Below are 6,854 nucleotides of genomic sequence, written 5' to 3' on the forward strand. Positions count from 1 at the left end.
GCAGCTTTTTAGTTTAATTTTGCACCGTTGATATGAATATCTAGCATATTTTCCCAGGAAGGTCGACCAGGGGCGGATCTAGACGTTCGCACCGTTCGCACATGCGACAGTCAAACTTTTAAAATTATGTTAAGAATCCGTCTCGAAAGAGGTTTTCCTTAACAACAACATTCTCGCTTATTGGCAAATTTCCCATTTGTGTTTTAAGTGTATTTGCTTGGGAATTCTGCTTCAGTTATATTTGACAACTGAACACCGTGCAGGAGCAGGAAGATCCAAGGTCTGAATCATGCATGATTCAAACCTGGCCATAAACACAAGCAAAATCTTAATCTTGATTCAATCTGATTCAAATCTCAAAGCATCCTGACTAAAAAACAACAAGGTACCAATGTAGTTAGATTAGGGTATTTCGGTGCACAGTATGATTAGTATCACGTTCGCACCGATTCGCACAGCTTTTGTTTTAAAATATTAAACCAATGAAATTGCTAGATAGTGCGAAATTCGGTGCACAGTATGTTTTTTAGTAAGGTCGCACCACTGGGCTAAGATTAATCCGTCCTCATTGCGTGTATTGTGCAGTTTTGAGCTTATTTATGCTTGGCATGGGGAATTTTTTCACTGGCGAAAAGGAATTTTGTGTTATGGAGTCGACTGGCTACATGTATAACGAGTACGTTAAACCTGGTAATTTGGAAGAAAAGGTCGCTAGATTTTCAGAGTAACATTCGACACGGGATGTTTTCAAGTTTCGACATTCATTACCTCCTCCATGGATCAAGGGCCTACAAATGTCAATAAATGCCCTGGACTGGGGTGATACCTGCGATTTGGCTCTGGCGAATAAATAATATTCAGGACGTTGGCAGAGTGAAAAATTTTTATTTGGACAAAACTTTCAATGTGGATTCTCAGTTCCTTATCGGCTTTCAGATATTTCCGGGTAAAGTTTATTTGCTTAGGTATTCCCCTGAATTCGAAGGGGTTTCTTCGGAGTAAAATACATGTTTACACGCTGATTTGGTTTAGCTATTAAAAAATATTAGTTATTAAAAAATGCAGGTTTTTGTGAATATTTGTGTACATTTGTTCTATTTTGTTAGTTATGAAAATTCATTGTAATGATATTTTTTTAATTTTTTGCGTGGCCTGGTTTGTCATCGTATACCATAAACAAATCGAGAGAGACGACTCGAATGTTTGCCTGATTATAAAAGAAAAACCGTGTCAATACGTTTAAGAATTTCAAGTTGTTTCTTGCTTTACGCTTGGCTAAGAAACAACACAAATGACTCTGTAGTATCAATTGAAAACTCAGATAAGGAAAAAACAACGTTTGACAACGTTCTAAATAAAGCCAATTTAATGTGCGGGTTGATTGCTAAAATGAGAAGGGGGCGAATATCCTTAAAAACTATGGGTGTGGTCAAGAATTATATTTCCGACCACACCCTTGTGTGCGACAGTCAGAAAACTTTCTAGATCCGCCCCTGAGGTCGACAGTATTTGCATAACATGCAAGGCCTGTTCAATACAATGGCGGGCTGGAGAGAGGATCCGATCTGAGAGGCGATAGCACCCCGGCCCACGCCTCCACTCTTCTCGCGAGCTCTTGCGAGCCTCCTTGCATCCCCGCAGCTGCTTTCAAAGTGGTGCCTATCCACCAAACTGATCTTTCGCCCCTGCATAGCACAGCAAACGGTAAAAATATTTCGTCGTACTTTCTTTGCCGTGTTGTGCGACCGCCAAACTTGAGTCCTATTTGTCGGTAAAGTGGGCGAGCCATCCTTTATTTGCCAACAAATCTTGAATTTTGTTGAGCACCCCTACATAGCAAAGGAACTTTTGCAATGAAATTTCTATCTATGGAGGTGTTTCATTCTCAAGCCCCACCGCAGCGACGGCCCTGAAAATCGTAGTCATAAAATTTGAGATTCATGCACATAGTCAGGTATCGATCAAAAGGATAACTCCATTCAAAGGAATTTGACGATTTTGGAAGCGCATTTGCGAATGTTTTCGAGGCCTTACCAGGTTTGGCTTCAACCGGAAAGCTCAATCGAAGCATAGGAGAAAAACGATCATATCGTTTCTTTTTGTCTATTGCTCTTTCTCTGAAACGAAGTTAACCAATCAGTAGTTGTCCTCTTCGCGCCGAAAAAACGACAATGGTCCCAGGAAGAGTTCCCCTTCTGCCCTTTCTCTATATCCCGCACAATCTGGGAGCTTGCACTGCAACAGAAAGGGAAAACAGGCCCGGCATCGAGGAGTTTTGGGAATCCTTGAAAAAACATCGAACACAAAATAACATCGTTAGGGTAAATGCTTCACAAAGCGACTCCTCCTGAAAATTTAAGCAGCCTTACTTTCAAAATGTGTCAAAATTATCCGCCCATACACAAATAAGAACCCAATTCCTTGGGATTATGTAAAGTTTGAACATGCCAATCGTTTTAGAACCATGTATTCCAAGTTCTTATCTTTGCTTAATCTACCCAAATACTCGCCTCTTGGGCCTAAGATGACACCTGTACTTCGTCAAATTTAAGAAATGTTCCATAAGTAATTTGACCTGGATAAACTTATTGCAAATAAGTGCAAATTCCCAGTATATCTATAAACTCAATTTTAATTTTGTTACCTGACCTTAACGCATAGAACATAAATTTATATTCAGATCTTAGACTTTGAGACCTTGAATACAAATAAAATCATTTTTGGAGATCTCCACGAAACAACAGGGTTTCAAGGCGTGTAACTCGTCTGGCAAAAACTACAGCGTACTGTCAGGTGCAAGGATAATATGGAGTTAGGATGGTACATATTTGTGTTACAGAATTAGGTCTGTGTAGCTACCTCCACAAAGCCTCCTTATTGAATAAACTTCCATTTCAAACACGACTTTGATAGAAGGCGATAATATCATCAATGCACCCTTTAAAAGCATCATCTTCTCTATCGGCTCTGCTACCCTTTTTGCCAATGGAATTTGCTTCCTTTCAAAGCCCTTGTCATGAGCAGGGGGAAGGCCTTCCCTGCTGCGTCCCGAGCCACAATCACCCGATCTTCCCGCACATAACTGAATGTCTTTAATCTCTCAAGCATTTATTTATATCTATTTATACACATATTAATGTCCAAAGGTCAGCTTATATTAATTAATAAAAAATGTTTCAAGAATAGGCATCAGTGTAATTTTAGTACATCATTTAAGAAACCAGCCCAGAAAAACCTGGAAGGGGTAATAGGGGGATGGGGCGAGGCTTGTGGATGAGTGGCCATTAAATATTTTCTAATCAGATCCTCTTGATATCTATTGGAACAGAAAAATGTTTCTCGTGATCCTTTGTGGGAAACAGCTACAAATAGTAAACAAAATCGCTTTATTTGGGCATTCAAGCATTATTTGGAAATTTGTAGAGAATCGAAACTACAGATTATCGATGTGTAATAGAATGAACCATCGAAATGTGGCGGATAAATATGTTTTATACGCAGATTCCTTTGGTCAACATATTCCTTTGCGAGAATTTTGACTATATTTTGATATTTGATAAGTGATGGGTTAGGTCTAAATGGAATCAGTTGAATCCAAATGGAATCCATGCGGTTAAGCTTTGTTAAGGAAAAACCCAACAAGAATCAGTTAAGTAACACATTTATTTGACTAGCTCAACATAGTGTAGTTGACCTGATTTGTAAAAAATTATTCAGGGTTTTAGCAATTCAAAACTTTAAAAAAGCTGAAACGCAAGAATTTTTACCTAATTGGATCACAACAAAGTTTTTTTCTCTCATGAAAGAGAAGCCTTCAATTCAAAGAATTACTTTCAAATAAACTGACTCACAAAGTTTTAAAATACAACTCCGTCAAATTAGATACATATTTGTGTACCTTGCCTTGCCATTTGCCGTCACTTGGTAACAAACACAGGTCACAAAATCTTGTCTGAGCTTCTGCAAAATGCAATCTTGAACAACGTTTTTCCTCAAAATCGAGGATTTTTAGCGATGTGTGGGTGCTTTTTCGGTGAATATTCAAATTTGTCAGCAAATTAAGGCTGTATCACTCACTTTGTTGGCAAATGAGGCCTGAACACCTCCTTAGAGCGAAAAAGCTAGCTATAGCACTGCTTACACCCTCTTAATTTAAGAACAAATTAAGAACAATTCAGCCTCAGATTTTCGAAAAAATTAAGAACAGTCAGCCAGAACTTAAATTTACTGGTTCTTATAAAAAAAGAGTGTACTACATGTAGCTGCGATTCGTTACCAAGAAAAACGCATCGTTTTAAAAAGAAAAAATAAAATATACTTTTAGGCAGACTGAGGTACGAAAAGGTACAAAAGAAAGTTATTCAGACTTTGTAGCTCATATACGAATATTGTAAACATGCCCTCTGTGTATATATTTTTTAAATTAATTTGTTCCATTCAGAGACAGAAGTAAATGAAGTTGAGAACCCTGATTACCAAATCTTAAAAATTTCCACACAAAAAAAGAGAAATGCACCTAGAGTTGAGTCTTTTGGTACACCTTATGATCTCTGCTAGGTTTGCGGCTGAACACTGTGTAACAGTCTAAAATAGCTTCAGGAGACGTTTTCAAATTTGGTCTACCTTTACCTTATTGTGCACGTTAAGTAATGCTAGAAAATAAAGTTTCCTATATATTAATTCATGCATGTATGAAACTTAATATATCTAAACATCTTGCAAATATGAAAGATTGAATCTCACTGAAAAGATTGAAAAGATACAATAAGAACCACTAAAAGACTGGTAACTACTAACGAGAACCCTAGTACGTTTGTACAAGTACCCTAAGTGTATGCTTGTACACAATTTTATGCCGTTATATAAATTAAAAAGTACAATTCAACTCATTAGCGACGGGAGAGCAGAATGAATAATTTTCACCATGGCAGACTTAGCTTTTAACATTGGCAAGGGATGATTGTACACTTCTGCAATCTGGCTCCCTACATCACAGCTTTTTTACTCCTTACAATGGGTGATACTACAATTATACTTTGCCTTGATTTCATTCAAAACAACGAGATGTTGTTTTGTTCAAACAGGACCGTCTCAGTTACAAAAATTTCAATTTTACGGAAAATAAAGAAACTTTTTTCTATCTAGAAACCCTCGAAACATTCTAATATGTTTGGGTTTTTAACACCTAACATAACATTATATTATTGCGATGGACAATGCTTTGAGTCACGCTACACTCGCCACAAATTTGTGGACTTGAGCATGAAGAAAATTCCCAAGTCATCTTGTTTCGATTATAAAGCTTAATCGTCTTATTGAAGATGATAAAAGCATTAACATTTAATATTCAGCTGTCTTTACCAAAAGGGGTACTTAGCACGCCACGTACATTAGATATGTACGTAAGCTATTGGCCCGCCTCTAACTTGTCTACTGTGAAGAGCTAAAGGTAAGACTATCATTGTTTGTATGCGACTCAGCCAATTACCAGGCGAATCTCAAACACCACCTGAGTCGCCTTCAAGCCACAAGCCGTTACTTTCGCGCTATTGCTTGGACTTACACCAGGTTTTTCTACCTAAGTACGTTAACAAAATAAGATGCAGCATCAACAAACGAAATACATTATTCTTCGTATATAACAAAGTTATTAATAGACTGAAAAGGCAAATGATTTTAATCCGGACTCTGCTTACTGGGAGCTGTGAAACTCACAAGTGAAGTCTTTATGATATAACTTCAATATTTCTCCTTATGAATGTAGATAGGGATCGATATCAATACATTACATTTTCATAACTTTTTAAACAGAGAGTAGTCTTAGCTATTTTAACAAATATAAGTTATTTTTCCACTCAGTGTTAACCTTATGTCAAGTCTGCCGCTTAAATTCACAAAATAATCTTCTCAGTCCAACAAAAAAATTTGGCCACATTAAATCTGCTTCTTCAATTCACCTGTTTGGACCATTCGCGATTTACCATCCCCTCCACTCGCCCCTTTACCCTTTCGGAGAACTTGTTTCATATAATGAACAGCAGGCCCTTAGGAAAATACCCTAGATCAGTGAGTACCTGATCACGGAATCTGTCTAAAAATGCTTCTATAAGCAATAGGATATCTGTCTGCGTAAACCAATCCCATATTAGTTAATAGCCTCTATTGTCATTTGAACAAATCACATCACGATATCATCTATGTTAGCAGCGTCTAAAGAGGCAGTCGCCAGTCTGGTCATTACACAGCAGACTAAAATAAATCCTATCATTCTAAAGATATGTTTTTAACAGATCAGCTAACTTCTGACGACGTGAGCTTGTATTCCTTCGTGTAAAAGTGCACCAACTTTAATTCTTTTTAATGACCTACTCTGACTATTTTCTTCAGGACATCATTTCAGTTTTAACGCAATAAGCATAACAGTTAAATGGTGGCATTTCATATAAAATTAGGTAAAAAAATGAGCCTGGGGCCGTCCTCATCACACCAACTGAAAGGCAATTTCTGCTCCAGCATCACTGACATTCCATTGTTTAAAATAATAGGCTATTGTCATCTACTTTTTTATATAAACAAAGGCTATGACACCCTTCTCCCACCCTTCTCCCACCCTTCCTCCATCTTTCACTCACTCTCCCCCCCACCTTTCTCCCGCCCTTCCACTTCCCTTTCTCACCCTCTTTCTCCCTCTTTCTCCCTCTTTCTCCCTCTTTCTCCCTCTTTCTCCCTCTTTCTCCCTCTTTCTCCCTCTTTCTCCCTCTTTCTCCCTCTTTCTCCCTCTTTCTCCCTCATATGGGTACATTAACAATCTCCCTCACCCTCACTTCATGAACAATCCTTGCCAAACCTCTTGA

This window comes from Rhopilema esculentum, chromosome 10 (genome assembly GCF_057945365.1).
Source record: "Rhopilema esculentum isolate cy_ngs chromosome 10, ASM5794536v1, whole genome shotgun sequence".
Lineage (NCBI taxonomy): Eukaryota > Metazoa > Cnidaria > Scyphozoa > Rhizostomeae > Rhizostomatidae > Rhopilema > Rhopilema esculentum.